This window comes from Podarcis tiliguerta (assembly GCF_965153285.1).
Source record: "Podarcis tiliguerta genome assembly, chromosome: 10".
Classification (NCBI taxonomy): Eukaryota; Metazoa; Chordata; class Lepidosauria; order Squamata; family Lacertidae; genus Podarcis; species Podarcis tiliguerta.
Genome location: NC_139543.1, coordinates 67,680,963 through 67,700,893, shown reverse-complemented (window position 1 = coordinate 67,700,893; position 19,931 = coordinate 67,680,963). Strand labels below are relative to the sequence as shown.

Below are 19,931 nucleotides of genomic sequence, written 5' to 3'. Positions count from 1 at the left end.
TTGGTCCAGAGGTTGCCAAACTACAAGTCCATCAGTTTTTACACCATCAGCTTTTGCGCCCTTGAACTAGGGAAGCAGCGAGTATCAAAGGATTGATGGAGGCAAAGCGGGCCAAAGCACCAAACGTGGGACTTAGCTTTGTGCAGTATATACACACATTCACACGCCCCTCTTTATCCTTCATTCAGGCTAGTAAGGAGCATTGTCAGAGTTCAAATCCACATTCCAGGCAGGCAAAAGCACTCAAGGAGGATGCAAAACTGGTCTGGGAAGAGGTGTAACCTGAGGAGAGGGGATGTGCTCCGAGGAAAGTCCCAAGGGCCAGACAGAGAGACCTGGAGGGCCGCATTTAGGCCCCAGGGCTGTGGTTTCCTGTCCCTGCACTACAGCATCTGACTGAGCCATATAGATCCCCTGGATTTTCTATCCATATTACAGTGGTACCTCAGGTTAAGTGCTTAATTCGTTCCAGAGGTCCGTACTTAACCTGAAACTGTTCTTAACCTGAAGCTAACGGGGCCTCCTGCTTCTGCTGTGCTGCTGGAGCACAACTTGTGTTCTCATCCTGAAGCAAAGTACTTAACCCGAGGTAATATTTCTGGGTTAGTGGAGTCTGTAACCTGAAGCATATGTAACCTGAGGTACCACTGTATTACTCTTTATGCATTAGAGACTAGCCTTGCAAAATCCATCAGGGATGCAGAAACTGAGGTGTACTTCTTCAGATTTTACAAGCGATTGCGAAATCCACCAGGGATCATTTATTTATTGTATTTTTCCACCTCGCTCTTCCTCAAAGGAGCTCAGGAAAGCACAAGGGATTCCCACAACAGTTTTTTTTAAAAAATATTTCTATTTATTTATTTGGAGCCTTTGCTCAGGGCTCTTCAGCCAAAACGGCTCCCAGAGTGGCTTACATAAAATCAATTAAAACAAGACAGTCCCTGCCCGCAGGCTAGCAAGATTAGCCTTTCTCAGGTAGGCTTGGCTATGAGAAAATGACTGGCTCCAACTCACCCTGTGTGTTCCATGGCTGAGTGGAGATTTGAACCCTGAGTGGAGATTTAAACTCAACCTGTGAGTTCCATGGCTGAGTGCAGATTTGCTTCCCTGGTCCCAGCCTGACACTCTAACTGTGTGGTTCCCCAAGGGTTAATGGGATTACCTAGGGGGATGCCAAGAGGCAAAGGGGCAGCAGGGGGGTGCCTGCAGTATAAAGACTTTCAGACTTTGAAAAGCTGGTAACACTGGATGAAGCTCATCAATGTTGTTGAATTAATCAAAATAAAGAGTTTTAATTGGATTTTGAATAAATGTGCAATTGATTCTTACTATTTTGAATTTTATTGTGTTATTATCTTAATATTTTATTTTTTAAAAAATATTTTTATTAGGGCTTTTACATAGAAAAAAAAGAAAAGAAAAATACAAAAATACAAAAAGAAAAAGAAAAACAAATAAAAACAATTCCATTTTCATAATATTCCTTGCATTTGCTTATTTCCCAGACTTCCTCACACCTCCCCTCGCTGTATTCCAGTTCAAGTATTTAATCAGATCCCTTCCCTCTATCTTATTTTAATCCTTGTCTTAATATCTTAGTGTATCTTAATCTTTATCTTAATATCTTAATGTATTAAACCTTTAGTTCTACATCTTTTAACCTTCAAATTTTTCATACTCCTTGACCGCATTGTTGCTAATAACCTTTTAACCTCCATCCGATGTCATTCTAACATTCATTAATCTTATAATATTTCTGTAAATAATCTTTAAATTTCTTCCAATCTTCTGCCACTGTCTCTTCTCCCTGGTCTCTGATTCTGCCAGTCAGTGTTATTATCTTAATAGGTCATGCAAACGACTATTATGAATAATGGGGATGAGCCCTAACAAGTTTGGGAACCACTGCTCTAACCACTACACCATACTGTTTATCAGTGCATTCCGCCCCCCCCCCCCCCGCCCAGTGCTATAATAATACAGGCACTTTTTCTTCACCTGGTGGCCATTTGCTGTTTGCTCTGAGCAAGCAGGGAAGCGGCAAATTGCGCTCCCATTTCAGGGATGGGTCTGCCCAGGGGAAGCCAGTATGTGACTTCCTTAGCTGCCATTTGATGGAAAGGAAGCATCCATTGCAATGCCTTCTTCCTCACAGGCTATTTGGGCCTTGCAGCATCCAAGCAAGCAATAGATCAGATAAGCTGCAGGTAACAGACCATGAATCCAAGAAGATAAACAGAAAATAATCAATAGCAGCACAAGGGTGAACAACACGACTGTCAGTGTGATTTTTACCCCCTTCTCAACTGAGTGAGGAGAAGAGGGACTGGAGAGGATGTAATAAAACCTATATTGACTTTTATTTTCCACGGGAAAAAGCAATAAGCGCATAGCCCTGGGTTATGAACATCTCCTTGATCGTTCAATCGCGTCTTCGTCAATTGGCTGCAGACATTACAAGCCAAATATGATACAGAAACCTTTGGAAAAAATGCTGTTGCTAATGCAGCTTTTTTAAGGGGGGTAGGTGGGCAGAGAGCTCTGTCTGCAGAAGACTCTGTTGCTGCTTAATTTCAGTAGTCCCGGGGCACATATTCTAATAAAGCAAAAATATAGGTGTAGCTATAAGCACATAGAGAGTGCCTTCCCATCCCTATGGAATAGCTACAGCCTGCCCACTCAGACTCAGCCAATGAGAGCAGGCGTTACCAAAAATAAGTGTGCCTTTTCAAGCAAGCATTTGCTTCATTATTTCTCTCTTTAGAAATTAAGCTCTGGTGATTAGATTGGCTCAGGAATCACAGGGAAGAGCAACTTTTTTCTTTTCTGCTCAGGCCAATCTGTTGCTGCTGCCTTTGCAGAGATTTGCACCGCGGAGAAGGTTCCTACTGTCCTTAGGAAGACAAGTATGGGGTGTGTGACGTTAATGCCAGAAGTGGGACTTGGGTCCTATTAATTTTTGGACTTAATAAGTTGTATCTGTGACTGTTGGACATGCATTTAGTTTTTACTTGATATACACGATGTTTTGTTATTGACTTTCACTCAGCTGTTTCGTGCTGTTTTCTGCTTTGCTGTTAGCTGCTTTGGTCTCCCCTCGGGAAGGAACGAAAGGATATGAAAAATAAACAAAATGAAGCACAAGGGCCTTGCTCCATCACAGCAAAGGCCCATCTAATCCTGCATCCTGGTTTCCCACAGTGACCTACATAGGAAGCTATCTTACACTGACTCAGACAATTGGCCCATCCAGTTCAAGATTGCCTGCATCGACTGACAGCGCCTCTCCTTAGTTTTCAGCCAGGAAGTCTTTCTCAGCCCTACCTGCAGATACTGGTGATCAAATCTGGAACGCCATGTTATTTGCTTTACCGCCAAGAAAGTGTTTGTGCAGGTGGATATTAGACTTTCTATCAAACCGATCCCAACGGGTCAGGATGGGTTCCCACGTCTCTGCGGATCTCATCATGAATACAGGGACGCCACAGGGGTGCATGCTGAGCCCGCTTTTATATACGCTCTATATAGCTGACTGTGCCCCCAAATACCCCAGTAAAGGTAAAGGTACCCCTCCCCGTACGGGCCAGTCGTGTCCGACTCTGGGGTTGCGTGCTCATCTCGCTCTAGAGGCCATGAGCCGGCGCCGTCCGAAGACACTTCCGGGTCACGTGGCCAGCGTGACGAAGCTGCAGCTGGCGAGCCAGCACCAGCGCAGCGCACGGAAACGCCGTTTACCTTCCCGCTATAAAGCGGTACCTATTTATCTACTTGCACTTAAGAGTGCTTTTGAACTGCTAGGTGGGCAGGAGCTGGGACCGAACAACGGGAGCTCACCCCGCCGCGGGGATTCGAACCGCCGACCATACGATTGGCAAGTCCTAGGCACTGAGGTTTTACCCACAGCGCCACCCGCGTCCCATGGGTGGTAAGATCATTAAGTTTGCAGATGATACAACAGTGGTTGGTTTAATCACGGCTGGAGAGGGGGAGGCAGCCTATAGGAAGGAAGTTAAGCAGTTGGGGGAGTAGTGCAGGAAAAACAACTTACTCCTTAGCTTAAAGTAAACAAAAGAGATTATTGTGGACTTTAGGAAATGTAAATTGTATATTCACCACTTATTATTGAGGGGAAGTGTGTGGAACAGGCCTCAGTGTTTTGATTTCTGGGAATGGAATTGAAAGATGACCTAACCTGGCGAGAAAGCAGCAAAGACCTGATGAAGAGAGCACAGCAGAGGTTATATTTTCTGGGAATCCTGCGGGAAAATAATCTGTTGATGGCATGTTACCATTGTACTGTTGAGAGTGTATTAACTTATGGTCTGTATGTGTGGTTTGGGAGCTGCACAGTCAGGGAAAAGACAATGCTGTCCAGGGTTGTAAAGACTGCAAAGAGAATAATTGGGTGCACTCTTCCCACCTTGGATCAAATTTGTGCTTCCAGGTGCCATAAGAAAGCTGCAGAGATAGCGCAGGATAGTGCGCACCCTGGAAATGATCTCTTTCAGCTTCTGGCTTCTGGAAGAAGGTACAGGGTTATAAAGACTAAGACTAGCCGCCTAAGAAACAGTTTCTATCCAAATGCGATTTTGGTTTTAAACGCAGTGTAAGGTAGTCTTTATGTGAGTACATATATTGTATTCAGTTATGGGGTATCAGAGTTTTTAGGGGCTAACCTGGCTGGGATAGCAGGCTTGTGGGTTTTTGAATGTCTGATATAGATTTTTTTCAATTTTCTTGTTCTGTATGGGACAATGACAATAAAGATTATCGTATCGTATCATAAAGGTGTGAGTGTGCACAGGATTGTTCCCTAGGGGTGGGAGAAAGCAAACACTCCAAATAAATAAGCAAACAGAGGTTGATTTGTCACAAAACAAAGGATGAGAATATAGTGTCTACACATTTCACTTCATATCTTATCTTGCTTGGCAGGCAAGACCAGCTCTGGAAGGCCAGGGATGGTTACGCAAGATATCGCAGGAACTCAAGAGGGGCTCACAAGATTTTGCAAGAGCTTCCCAGAGCCAGTGCACCAAAAGGACCTTGCCCTCTTCTCCCCAAGCAAAGAAGAGAGTTAAAAAAAAACGATTTCCACAACAGGTAACCACAAGTGGACTTGGCACAAAAAGGAACTTTTAAACTCTCTGCCTTGCTTGGATTTAACTTGCACAATTTCAACCAACCCACATATGGTTGAAATCACACAGGTTAAACGAGTGCAAGACGTGATCACACTCTGGTTTCTTTTGTCTTTTTTTGGTTTTGCGTGAGGAAATGTGTTTGAACTTGAACATTCTGGATCTTTAGTATGTGCCCGTTTCCACCAAGCTGTTCCAACTAAAGCAACAGCAACAGCCAGCTAGCTACTCCGTGTCTCCCCATGATTCTAACATCAAGGTTTGCATTTGCTCTTGGCGCCTGAAGCCTTACAAACGCCCTTGCTTCAAGGGAACCAAAGCCCAGTGTTGGTGCTAAGCAGCTAGGTCAATGACACGCTGTAGTAACCTTAATTATTGCTTCGTTTATTGAGCCCATATGCTTTGGATCAGCAAACAAGGTCAGCGGGTCGCTTGTCCTGACCTTGTAAACTGCCTGATTCCCCCCCTACACATGTACCTTGGCAGATGGTGCCAGGATTGACTGAGCCATCCTCTCTGTGCCTGAAATTACAGCTTGGAACACTCCACTGCCCTCTCATGTTTTAGTCAGCTGCCTCTCACCAGAGTCACGCATCCTTCAAAATCTTGGGTTGCTTCTCTGTCTATGGACAAAAGCCAGTTCCCTTGGCCTGAAGCGAGATGAGCACCGCACCCCATAGTCACCTGGATTTAACCATCCAAGAGTCCTCTACCTTTTTACTTTTTTACCTCCCCATCCCTGCTGTAACGCTTTCAGCTTGACTTGTGGAACTACACTTGCAGAAAGAAAATGAAAAGTTGGCCACCACCAATTTCATCTCTTTCAGTGCCATTCGCACAGCAGGAATAATAATAATAATAATAATAATAATAATAATAATAATTTTTATTTATACCGCGCCCATCTGGCGGGGTTTCCCCAGCCACTCTGGACAGCTTCCCAAAAAATATTAAAACACAATAGTCCATCAGACATTAAAAGCTTGACTAAACAGGGCTGCCTTCAGATGTCTTCTAAAAGTCGGGTAGTTGTTTATTTCCTTAACATCTGATGGGAGGGCGTTCCACAGGGTGGGTGCCACTACCGAGAAGGCCCTCTACCTGGTTCCCTGTAGCTTTGCTTCTCGCAGTGAGGGAACCGCCAGAAGGCCCTCAGCGCTGGACCTCAGTGTCTGGGGCAGAATGATGGGGGTGGAGATGTTCCTTCAGGTATACAGGACCGAGGCCATTTAGGGCTTTAAAGGTCAGCACCAACACTTTGAATTGTGCCCAGAAACGTACTGGAACACAGTAATCCCAGAATGCAACAGAGAAGAAGGTGTCTGTCAACTTCTACAGGAAACTTTGCATCAAGCTGCTCCCAAGCAGACGCTAGTTGCTGTCATTAAACCTTATTGCAACGGTAGTGGGGGCTTTGAAAAGATCTCTCAATGGCTTGTTTGTTGGGCGATTTTGGCATATCTGGACTTCATTTCGATCTGCCGCACAGCTGCTAGCTTCACACTCGGAGACCGCGGCATATGTTCTCTCCGCAGGGTGCTGTGGCAGGGATTTTAAAAATCGCATTTGCATACCAGGTAAGCTGGCACAATGGCACAGCAATTGCTTTGAAAGGAAAGTTGGGGGGGGGATAATAATGAGATTTGTTTCCCTTCACAGTTCTGTGGAAGTGTAAATTTGCAGCGGAAGTGTTGGCAAAATGATGAGGGGAACATTTGACTGGGTTTGGGGTGAGGGGAAGCAACGCGATGGATAGCATCCAACCAGTTAATAACTTTTGGAGTTATTGATTTGCGTTAATGAATCGGGAGTGAGTTTGATGGGCATTATTTTTTTATTTGCAAAACAAATAACTCAACATTCCAAGGGGGTGGAGAAAAATCATTTAGAAATGCCCCCCCCCCATGTAACACATGCCCACACTGCAAACAATAGACCTGCCAAGATTTTATTACTCCACAGCCACCTACTCATCTAGTTGCAAATTAGCTATCGGAACTATAATTCTATGAGGGGGTTAAGGATTCCTAAGAAAGAAATCCTTATGGGTGGTTTACACTCAGTGCTGGATTTACATATAAGCGAAACAAGCTATAGCTTAGGGTCCCACTCTCTTGGGGCCCCCAAAAATTTCACCATTAATATACTTATTCTTAATTGTATTTCAGTTCAACAATTACTTTGATAAAATACATATTTTGTTGTGTGCCAATGGCTTTAGATACCTATTAGGTCCGTAACTTACCATATAGCATATATTCAACACAAAAAAAGCGACAATTTGTTGTTGACAAAGGACAGCTGGACATATAAAGGGCCCCATTACCTTCAGTGGCTTAGGGCCTCATCAAACCTAAATCCGGCCCTGTTTAGAATCATAGAATTGTAGGGTTGAGAAAGACGACAAGGGTCATCTAGTCCAACCCCCTGCAATGCAGGAATCTGCAGGTAGCCTAAATGAGGATTAATTCCACAACCCTGGCGGTATCAGCAGCACACTCTAACTAACTGAGCTAAATATTTACTTTGGAGAAAAGGCAAGTAGGAAGAGACATGATAAAAGTTCATAAAAATTATGCATGGCATGGAGAAAGTGAGTAGAGAAAAGGTTTCTACTTCTAGATTATCCTCGCGGTCCCTTCTAACTCTATGATTCTGTGATTCATAACACTAGAGGTGATATTCAACTATGTTTTTCTCAGAGTCCCTCCCCCCTGAAATTAATAAATATGGCAAACCTAGACAGCATCTTAAAAAGCAGAGACATCACCTTGCCAACAAAGGTCCGTATAGTAAAAGCTGTGGTTTTCCCAGTAGTGATGTATGGAAGTGAGAGCTGGACCATAAAGAAGGCTGATTGCCGAAGAATCGATGCTTTTGAATTATGGTGCTGGAGGAGACTCTTGAGAGTCCCATGGACTGCAAGAAGATCAAACCGATTATCCATTCTGAAGGAAATCAGCCCTGAGTGCTCACTGGAAGGACAGATCCTGAAGCTGAGGCTCCAATACTTTGGCCACCTCATGAGAAGAGAAGACTCCCTGGAAAAGACCCTGATGTTGGGAAAGATGGAGGGCACAAGGAGACTCTCAAGAGTCTCCTCCAGCACCAGAATTCAAAAGCATCAATTCTTCGGCGATCAGCCTTCTTTATGGTCCAGCTCTCACTTCCATACATCGTAGTAGCATAGATGGACCAAATAGTGTGACTCACCTCTCTCTTCCTCTGTTCCTTTGTACATGCTGTCCTATGGCTTGGCTGTATGCCAGTAATTTTAAATGCATACATCACAGTTTCCTGGATGTGGCTAGGGTAGTTCAAAGACAAATCTGGATACACTTGGACACAATCACAGGGGCGGTTCTGTGCATTATAGCCACTGGGAAAACTTGAGTTTAATGACTTGCATTAATTTTGCTGTTTTTGTTGTTTTGTTTTTTAAGATGGTGTAAATTAGTGCAGGAAAGATAACTTGGGTCATCAAGGCTGGTTCTTTGCATCAGCAAGCAGCTTTTTTTTAAAAAAAAAAAGTACTTTTGATATTTTTACTAGCCTGTCTGAGAGTTTTGAAAATATTGCCAAGTTAGTCTAAGATGTCGTTAATATTTCTGCAAAGCGTTGGATACCAGCCAGTGGCGAGAGCAGACTCCTGGACTCGTGCCAAGTTCTGATTGAATCAAACGGGGCCAGAATCCCAGAATTACTCACCTTGGAAAGCGGCTTGCTCAAACTACTTGCAGCCGAACAGCCCGCCCTTGTCATGCTTGCTTGCTCTAGGTGGAGAGATCTGTGTATATTGTGCATAATTAGCTGATTGAATGAGCTAATTTAACATTAATAGTGAAACGGAGTGTTCCTTGCCAGCGCCCCAACTCATTGAACAGCAAAGGTATGCTGCTGTTCGGTTTTCCCTTTATTTCCTCTGTTTTTAATCTTTTGTACCGTTAGCTGTAAGCTCCAGGAATAATTTAGGATGTGAGGATTGGCTCCAGCTTTTGCAGGCCCCTTCAGGAGCACTGGTCTCTGAGGGCCTCACCGTTGTCCTGCGTTTTAAATAAAAGCACACATTCTACTCATGTAAAAACACCAGGCAGGCCCCACAAATAACCCAGAAATGCATTTTAAATTAAAGGACACATTCTTCTCACTTAAAAACACGCTGATTCCCAGACCGTCCCTGGGCTGGATTTAGAAGGCGATTGGGCCGGATCCGGCCCCCGGGCCTTAGTTTGCCTACCCATGGGGTACATAGATGGCTACCCATCTTGTTCTTAAGAAAAAGGGACATCAACCCTGAAGAGGTGAAGATATGCAAATGAAAGGGAAAGGGTTATGCAAATAAGGGCATTTGCATTGATTGTATCAACTTGCAGAGTTCATTTAGCACAGGGGTCCAGGCTATAAAATGTTCGGAGCTCCGGCCTCTTTGAGAACCGTCCTCCGCTAATACTAAGCTCACACCGCAGGCTAGGCAAACTGCTGCGATCTCCTACCTGGGGGGGAAATGTTCTCTTATGCGGCCCATCAGGATGTGACTGGTTGATTACCTGTAAAGATGCCCATTTCTATGCATAGGCTGTTTCCTCTGCTATTAAAAACATCTCTAGGCTGTGTTTCCGAAAGAAATCTCTCCCTCCTAATTCTGCTTCAGGTGTGTGTGAGACCTTCGCAACACAGCCAATTTGATGAGGAAATGCAAGGGCACGCGCCCTCCAGTAGGGAGGTCACATCCGAAGAGCTCTTCTGGATTCGGCCAAAGACCTTTCAATTTACCCCTGGTCAGGAAGACTTTACACTGCCACTTTGAGCTGTGGCTCCAGCAGTGAAGACCGGAGGCTCCAGCCCTTCCTGGCTCCCAGGCTGGCCTTGATCCATGCCAATTCATTATTGATTTTTACATTTATGTCCTACTAATCAGGTCCCAAATGGGACGCGGGTGGCGCTGTGGGTTAGACCACAGAGCCTAGGACTTGCCGATCAGAAGGTCGGCGGTTCGAATCCCCGCAGCGGGGTGAGCTCCTGTTGCTGGGTCCCGGCTCTTGCCAACCTAGCAGTTCGAAAGCATGACAAAGTGCAAGTAGATAAATAGGTACCACTTCAGCGGGAAGGTAAACAGTGTTTCCGTTCCCTGCTCTGGTTTGCCAGAAGCGGCTTAGTCATGCTGGCCACATGACCCGGAAGCTGTATGCTGGCTCCCTCGGCCAATAAAGCGAGATGAGCGCCGCAACCCCAGAGTCATCCGCGACTGGACCTAATGGTCAGGGGTCCCTTTACCTTTAATCGGGTCCCAAGCCCTCAGTGAGTTAAGAACTTCCCCTGCATGTGCAGAGGGCGAGACCAAGACTGGGTCCAATGGCCAAGAATGCAGTTTCTGCACATGCCATAGAGGGAAGTGAGGGCTGGATGAGGCCAATCAGCCTGGGAAGGCAGCCCATCCAGGAGAAGGAAACTCTGATCCTAAACCTCCACTGCCTTGCGGGATATCTTTGGAAGAAGAGAAGGCTAAGGAGTACAAGCTACACAAATCCGGAGTCCCTAAGTGCTTGGATGGTGTCTTGTATGCCTCCTTCCAGCAACTCCAAGCTGCTGCCAAATGTCTTGCTCTGCTTTTCTTTGACCCACACCAGCGAGGCGGAGAGGAGGGTCTTGTTGTCTGGGCAAACCAGGGCCTCCACACACACTGGCCAGGCTCACGCCCCAGGGAGGTCGCTCTGGTCCTGCTAATGCAACAGTTTGACCCCCAGAGGCACACTCCATTGTCTCCCAAGACAGATGATGACAACAACATGCCTCACCTTGTGAAGGGAACTGCCGCAGTTTGCGTTTGGGGGAGTTAAAGGGGCCCAGCTATGAGAGGCATGAAAAATTCCTTTCAAGGGAGCTAGCCATTAAAGCGGAGAGTTATTTTTCATATGAAAATCCTCATTTACGTGGATTTACACCCCAACCGTTCAGCAAGAGGATGTGCCGAGGAGGACAGAGCGATGTCTTCGCATTGTGGGGGGTAAAGATAAATTAAAGAAATAGAACGGTGCCGTGTGAACATAGCAATTAAATTGCTCGCCGTACCTCTTGCACAACATTAACGTGGTGTGTGATTTACTTACTTATATTGTGTGTGTTCTCCCCCCCCTCCTGCCCCTTCCTGGAACCATTAGCATGATGACTTAGCCCAATAACAAAAGACACTCTGCTATTTTCATCAACAAGTCCCCCCCCACCTTTCCTTCCTTGACAAGAACAATGCAGCCGATGAACACCTTCTCAGTAGCTTCTATCAATCAGGCATTCTTTGGAAAAATCAGAAATGACAATCCAACCTGCGGCGTTAAATAAAGCCCAAGCGCTGGAAATTAATCAGGGATCTGATGCTCTCAAAGACAAATGTGTTTTTAATAAATTAGATTTGAGAGGCGCTTACAAGCCACGCATTGCAAGCTGAAGGGTGGCTAGTTCTGATTCGCTCTGACAAGTCCCAGAAGTGCTCACCCCAATCTAAATATTCAGGGAGAGATAATAGCATCGCTCGGGAGGGAAGAAGGAAGGAAGGAAGGAGTTTGGATTTGATATCCCGCTTTATCACTACCCGTAGGAGTCTCAAAGCGGCTCACAATCTCCTTTCCCTTCCTCCCACACAACAAACACTCTGTGAGGTGAGTGAGGCTGAGAGACTTCAGAGAAGTGTGACTGGCCCAAGGTCACCCAGCAGCTGCATGTGGAAGAGCAGGGAAGCGAACCCGGTTCACCAGATTACGAGTCCACCGCTCTTAACCACTACACCACACAGATCAGACAGAACTTTGGGGAGGGGATGCAGAAACATATACGCTTTCTCAGGTGCCAATGTTTGCTTAAGATGGGAGCACTTTGGAGTTGGAAGGGACTGTACAGGTCATGCACCCAATGCCCAGTGTTGGAGTCTTGCAAGCAAAGATGACCACCCTGTTGGAACCGGGGATGAAAAGCCAGCTGGCTTGGCCCCACCCGGAGCATCTCCCCTCTCAGCCTTGCCGCTGCGGAGATCTACCAGTCATCCTCCTCCAAAGTGTGTCTGCGACTCAAGCTGCTGTGCATGCAAGAGCACACATTACTCAGCAGAGTAAACACACAACAGATCAGGCTCGAGGCGTGGATACTGTACTAAACTACGCATTTATTCCACATAAATCAGGACAAAGAAAAACATGGCCTCTCTCCTTGTTGTTGTTCTTGGAGAGAAAGAAAACAAAAGCAAAACAGAGCGGATGTTCCACTCAATGGACTCCAGCAATCTGTGCTGGAATGTAAACAGACATGTGTCATGTAACAATACCACATATCTGCAGCAAAGGGTGGAATGGAATTCCCAACACATCCAGCCTCTGCTTAAATAGCTCTAGGGAAGGTGAGCCTGCTGGGAGAGTAGCTCAGGGGCAGGAGGCCTCAGATTCAATCCCTGAAGAAGAGAAGAGTTTGGATTTGATATCCCGCTTTATCACTACCCAAAGGAGTCTCAAAGCGGCTCACATTCTCCTTTCCCTTCCTCCCCCACAACAAACACTCTGTGAGGTGAGTGGGGCTGAGAGACTTCAGAGAAGTGTGACTGGCCCAAGGTCACCCAGCAGCTGCATGTGGAGGAGCGGGGAAATGAACCCAGTTCACCAGATTACGAGTCTACCACTCTTAACCTCTACACCACCATGGTGGTCTACCACTCTTAACCTCTACACCACCACCTACTCCCACCATCTCCAGGCAGGGGTGGGAGAGACTCTCTGCCGGAAACCCAGGGAGCAGTTAAATGGACAGATCTCAGAAGGGCTCTAAACTCATCTGAGGGCTTATGCACACTTCCCTATCCTCCATTCTTTTTAGATGTGGTCCGCACTTTGAAGCTCTGTGTCTGAGAACCCCCCCCCTTTTTTCAGCCCCAGAGCTGTCCTTGTGAAAATCTGCTCTTTAAAGCTCACTTGGAGCAAATGGCTACTGGTTGAAAACCTGAATTGGCATTTGTGTGGGATATGGCCTTATATAACTGTCAGGGAACTGCCATCGGAAGGACAGGAGGTGCAAAGGCTCACTGAGGTTGAGAGAGACGTAGCAGCTGAAGAGGGAACCAGTAGGGGGAGAGCAGGAACTTCAAAGGAAAGAGAGTCGGAGGGATGGCTCAGAGACGCTTCCAGCGAAAACAGCGGGGAGGTCTCAGGACCTCCTATAGGGACACCCATTCCTCGCCGGAAACTGTCACGCCGAGAGTCCAGAAGACGTGTTTCCGTTAAGGAGCTTTTATGTTGGAAACGATTCCGAAGGCAACCACTTTCGGATTCTGCTAGCGATTGACGCAGCCATGCCGGAGGGGCTCCGTCACAGGGAGAGGTTTGAAAACCTGATTAAACTCTGAGGGACTTGCATTTTACGCACAAGCAGCTCATCATCCCATCACAGCAATCCGAAAGTCACCGAAAGCCAGCTTGTGCAGGGAGAGGCATCATGAGCGACCCAGCCGGAACCGGAGGAGCAGGAGCAGCTGGAGGGGGTCCAAGCCTGGAAGAAAGGTACAGGGCGTTGGAAATCCAGCTTGCCATGCAAACGGCGAGGCTTGAGGAGAGAAGGGCTCAGGATGCAGAAAAGGGGAAGGAGAAAACCACCCCGCTCGCCAGAAAGGTGCCAGGATTGGTGCAGAAATTCGGGGGGGATCCCAGAAACTATCATGCCTTTAGAACAGAGATGCAATACGCTCTCAACCTGCAGTTTGACGACTTCCCCGACGAGGAATCGCGAGTGGCTTTTGTAATTGGCCATCTCGAATCGGGGGCGAAGGACTGGGTTAGACCCCTGATGGCAGTGAATAATGAGATCCTAAAGGACACGAGGAAGTTTTTTCGTGCCATGGACCTGATGTTTTCCAGCGACATTGAGCAGGGAGTGGTGCGAAGGCAGTTAATGGCTTGCAAACAGGGGAGCCGATCTGTCCGTGAGTACTGGACTGAGTTTACAATGTTGATTCATAAATTGGGGTGGGACCTATCGGCGGAACCCATCCAGATGCTTTTCGAAGAGGGGCTTTCTTCGGCCGTTAAAGATGAACTTTCCCGGGGGCCCAGGGCGGAGTCTATGGACCAGCTGACCAAATCCGCGCTGGCCATAGGAGCGCGCCAGGAAGCGAGGGCTTTGGAAAGGCGGGAAGGGAAAGGAGAACGTTGGAGGGAGCTCCGCATTCCAGACATTGCAGAGCCACCTTTCCCGCCGGGAGAGCCGATGGAGGTTGGAACAGTGCGGGCGCGCGCAGTTTCAAATCCCAGTGAAGGGCGGAAGAAGGAGGGAAAGAGCGCCAAGAAATGTTATCTCTGCCAACAGCCAGGGCACTTTGCCAGAGTCTGCCCACAAAGAAAGGAATGGCAAGGGATGGCAGGAGCTGTTGGGGAAAAGGAGGAGGAGAGCAAGGAGCAAGTAAAAGCCAACGCCTGGCTGCCACCGTCGGGGCACAGCAGCCAGGCCAAAGAGCAGTGAAAGTGCCCACGCCAGACCCTCCCAGACCTGCTTTAGTGATAGAGGTGTTGCTAGAGCTGCCCAACGGACACCCACTACAGATCAAGGCGCTTTTGGATTCAGGCAGCTCCTGTAATTTCATGAGTAAGGAGTTTGCAGCTGAGCACCAGATACAGACCATCCCTTTAAGTAACCCCTTGCAGGTGACCACGATTGACGGCAGAGAGCTGTTGGGAGGAGAAGTTAGCCAACAGACAGTCCCGATGATAATGAGGGTGGCAAGGCACACCGAACGGATAGCGTTTAATGTGGCCACCTTGGGAGGAGCTCCCATCATTTTGGGGATGAGCTGGCTGGCGCTACACGATCCGCTAGTGGGCTGGCATCAGAGGGTGGTCTCCTTTGGGTCAGCGCATTGCCTAGAACACTCCAAGCAGGGGAAGGTTCCGGGAGGAGCCAGAGTCACCCTAGCCGGGATGGAAGTATTGGATAAAGGGAAGGTGCCCCCGCAATACGCAGATCTGAGCAACGTATTCAGCGAAAGGGAAGCAGACAAACTGCCGCCGCATAGACCCTTTGACTGTCAAATCAACCTACTCCCTGGGGCCCAACTCCCATTGGGCAAGCTGTACGCCATGTCAGACAGGGAGATGCAGGAGTTGAGGGAATTCATTGACAAAAACCTGAAGCGAGGTTTCATCAGAGAGTCCCGAGCGGTGGGCGGCAGCCCAGTGTTTTTTGTGGACAAAAAAAACACAGATAAGCCGAGACTTGTAGTGGACTTCAGGGCCCTGAATGCAGTGTCGGAACCCCTGGCTTTTCCTATGCCCCGAATTGATGACATTTTGACCAGGGTGAGGAAGGGGAAGATTTTTACAAAACTGGACCTGCGGGGGGCGTACAATCTGATACGCATAAGGAAAGGGGATGAATGGAAGACCACCATGTTCACCCCTTTGGGAGCATTTGAATACCTCGTTATGCCCTTCGGTCTACAAGCAGGCTCGGCGTGCTTTCAAGCTTTTATGAACCACGTCCTGGGACCTTTGCTCTACAAGAATTGTGTGGCCTTTTTAGATGACGTGTTGGTGTATTCGGAAGATGAGGAGCAGCATGTGAGGGACGTGCGAGAAGTGTTGGGCAGGCTGCAAGCCAACCAGCTGTGGGTGAAACTGGAGAAGTGCCAGTTTCATACCAAGGAGGTGGAATTCCTGGGGTACCGCTTGTCAGACAAGGGATTGGCCATGGATCCAGGCAAGGTCCAAGCGGTACTGGAATGGAAGACACCAAAGACCAAGAAGGATGTGCAAAGGTTCCTGGGGTTTGGGAACTTTTATCGGAAGTTCATCAAGAACTTTGCACACTTGACGGCGCCCATCACCGACTGCCTCAGCATCAAGAAGAAATTTGTTTGGACGGCGGAGGCGGAGCGAGCATTTGAAGAACTGAAAAGGGCTTTCGCCTCGGAAGAACAACTTCTGCATGTGGACTTACGAAAACCCATGAGAGTGGAAACCGACGCGTCCGACTGGGCGATCGGGGCGGTACTTCTTCAACCGGGAAGGAATACGTTGGAGTGGAGACCGTGTGCCTTCTTCTCGAGGAAGCTGAATAAGTCCGAGAGGAACTACACGGTGTATGACAGGGAACTACTCGCCATTCACGAAGCGTTCCGGAGGTGGAGACATTTATTAATTGGGGCACAACACAAGGTGCAAGTGTGCACCGACCACAAGAATTTAGAGTATTGGAGAACAGCTCGAGTGCTCAACCAACGACAAGTGAGATGGGCACAGGAATTCTCCAAATTCCACTTTGAAATTTGTTATGTGCCAGGCCCAGAAAACGTCAGGGCGGACGCTCTCTCACGCAAACCAGAGTATTTGGAGGGGGAGGGGGCAATCGAAGAGAGACATGTCATCCCTGAGGACCGCTGGGTGTGTGGGGCGGCGCTGGTGGGGCGACGAGAACTGGTAGAGGAAACGGAAAATGATGAGTATGCCCAGGATAAGCTTAGAGGTCTCAGGGGGGAGGGAGAGAGCCCCGGAGGTTTTGAGGAAAGAAATGGGGCATTGTATTACAAAGGGGCGCTGTATATACCAGAAGGTGAATTGAGGGGAAGAGTACTCAAGCAGTTGCACGATAGCCCCACGGCGGGACATTTTGGGCAACACAAGACCATGTGGATGGTTACCAGGGAATTTTGGTGGCCCAAGGTGAGGGAAGATGTAAAGGAGTATGTAAGAAGGTGTGACCAATGTCAGAGAGCCAAAGGGGAAAGAAGGGCGCCGGCAGGGTTATTAGAACCATTACCCACACCAGAACGGCCTTGGGAAGCGGTATCAATAGATTTTATGACGGATCTGCCGAAGTCCAAGGGGAAAACAGCCATCATGGTAGTAGTAGACCTGTTAACTAAGATGTGCCACTTTGTAGCATGCTCACATGCAGTCACAGCGGAAGAAACAGCTTAGTTGTTTGTAGAACACATCTTTAGGTTGCACGGAGCTCCCTTGAGGGTGATCTCAGACCGCGGCAAACAATTTACTTCCAGGTTCTGGAGGAAGCTCATGAGCTTGCTGCACGTGGAAGTCAATTTTTCGACTGCCCGGCACCCTGAAACCAACGGGCAGGCGGAAAGAGCAAATGGCATCCTCCAACAATATTTGAGGTGTTATGTCAATGACAGAGAGAACGATTGGGTCGAAAAGTTGGCGCTGGCAGAATTTGCCTACAACAATGCGGAGAATGTGTCCACAGGGATGAGCCCCTTTTTGGCTAATTACGGGTGTCACCCCAGGGCATTTCCAGGGGAGGGAGGGGAGAGATGGAGCGTCCCAGCGGCCGAACATTTTGTAGAAGAGATGGAAGCGATCCATCATCAGCTCCAGCTCAACTTAGAAAGGGCCAAGGCACAATATAAAAAGCAGGCAGACAAGAACAGAAGGGAAGGTGAAACCATAAGGGTGGGGGATCAGGTGTGGCTGTCAACCCAAGGGTTGCCGTTCAAAGGGGGTTGTAAAAAATTAAGACCCAAAAGGTTGGGACCCTTTGAGGTCATTCAGCAGGTCAACCCAGTGGCTTTCAAACTCCGGTTACCCAACCACATGAAATTGCACCCAGTGTTCCACAGGTCGTTACTGTCACCATACAGGGGGGGACGTGAAGGGGAGCACACCAGGGGACCAGCCTTGGAAGAAAGGGAAAGCAGCAACCATGTAGCGGAAATCCTCGATTCCAGGTGGAAGGGAAATCAGGTGGAGTATTTGGTGGCGTGGGAAGGGGAACCGGAGTCAGAAAACACCTGGGTGACTGCAGGGGAGGTCAATGACAAGGTTTTAACAGAAACGTTCCACCAAAGATTCCCGAGGAAACCACAGCCGGTAGCAAGGTTTAGGAGGGAGTATTTCGGCACCACCGACGAGGAAGAGGAACTGGAAGGATTCGCGGAGTCGGAGTTGGAAGAGGGAATGGACTCCGATGACGAGGAGTACCGAGACACCAGGGGCAGCAACAAGTGGAGGGAAGTGTTCGAAACTTCGGACGATGAGGAAGGTTCTTTCAGGGGTTTTACCTCCTCACAGCCCGTAGGGGAGGAGACGGGAGGGGGTGAAGGGGGCCCTGGAGGGGAGGTGGATGTCAGGGAACTGCCATCGGAAGGACAGGAGGTGCAAAGGCTCACTGAGGTTGAGAGAGACGTAGCAGCTGAAGAGGGAACCAGTAGGGGGAGAGCAGGAACTTCAAAGGAAAGAGAGTCGGAGGGATGGCTCAGAGACGCTTCCAGCGAAAACAGCGGGGAGGTCTCAGGACCTCCTATAGGGACACCCATTCCTCGCCGGAAACTGTCACGCCGAGAGTCCAGAAGACGTGTTTCCGTTAAGGAGCTTTTATGTTGGAAACGATTCCGAAGGCAACCACTTTCGGATTCTGCTAGAGATTGACGCAGCCATGCCGGAGGGGCTCCGTCACAGGGAGAGGTTTGAAAACCTGATTAAACTCTGAGGGACTTGCATTTTACGCACAAGCAGCTCATCATCCCATCACAATAACCAATATGCTTAAATCTAGTTAAAGCATGACGGGGTTAATGCCATAGAGTAAGCTGTCCTGCGAGGCTTAACTAAGTCACTCGCCCTAACATTGGGAGGAAGTTAATCAAGCATATTGTTGTTGTACCTCAGTCTACCTAAGAAGCTCAGTGTGTAAAGAGCTTTGAGCCGGTTGCTCCAAGCTCAGATTGCACGGCTTTTACAAGCCATTCTTATGTGCCTATACCAATAATTTAGGAACTTTCACCACTGTAAATGTCAAGTTTTACTGCTTGTGTTTTCTGACTGTTGTATGGATAAAGCACATGAACCTGACCTTTAGAGAGCTTGTAAGTAAACAGTTGTTCAGTTGGGTTGTGTATTTTTTAATATTTTATTTATTGTTTCACTACTTTTAAAATGTGTTGTTTTTATGTAAGCTGCCTTAAGCATGCAAATAAAATTATGTAAGCATGTATGATACAAATTATTCATCCCTAACACAAAAATTTGCTGTTCATTAAAGGGATACACACAAACATATAAACTTCCCAAATTAATAAAAAAATATTATGGTGGCAAACAGCCTAATATCAACAGTAAAACTGCACATACAATAAGACAAGCCAAATACAAAGCACATTGCAAATCAATAGCTTTGTTATTGTTGCATCTTGTTTTTTAATCTGATGTGACTTGCTCCGAGCACTGTATATTCAGGGTGAAAAGGTAGGATAAAAATCTTTAGATAAACAACATGTTAATATCCTGCAGTTTTACAGATCACCTCTTGGCCTATCTCCAAAAAGCTTGTTGTTATATGAAGTCTATTAGACTCTCTTTCTTTCTTTCTTTCTTTCTTTCTTTCTTTCTTTCTTTCTTTCTTTCTTTCACACTCAAAGCAATCGAAGCCAGCTGGGATAACTCAGTCAGCAGAGCACAGGGATGTGGGTCTGAGCCCAACGTTGGGCAAAAGGATCCCACATTGCAGGGGGTTTGGGCTGGATGAGCCTCATGGTCCCTTCCAGCTCTTGTTGTTGTTTAGTCGTTTAGTCGTGTCTGCCTCTTTGTGACCCCCTGGACCAGAGCACACCAGGCACTCATGTCTTCCACTGCCTCCCGCAGTTTGGTCAAACTCAAGTTGGTAGCTTCGAGAACACTGTCCAACCATCTCGTCCTCTGTCGTCCCCTTCTCCTTGTCCCCTCCATCTTTCCCAACATCAGGGTCTTTTCCGGGGAGTCTTCTCTTCTCATGAGGTGGCCAAAGTCTTGGAGCCTCAGCTTCACGATC

General features: G+C 47.5%; 1 long non-coding RNA gene across 1 annotated transcript in view; it reads left to right on the top strand.

Annotated features, from left to right (window-relative positions):
• Positions 1-19,931, top strand: part of LOC310659323 — a 94,723-nt gene that overhangs the window by 49,051 nt on the left and 25,741 nt on the right. The gene's annotated exons all lie outside the window — the stretch shown is intronic.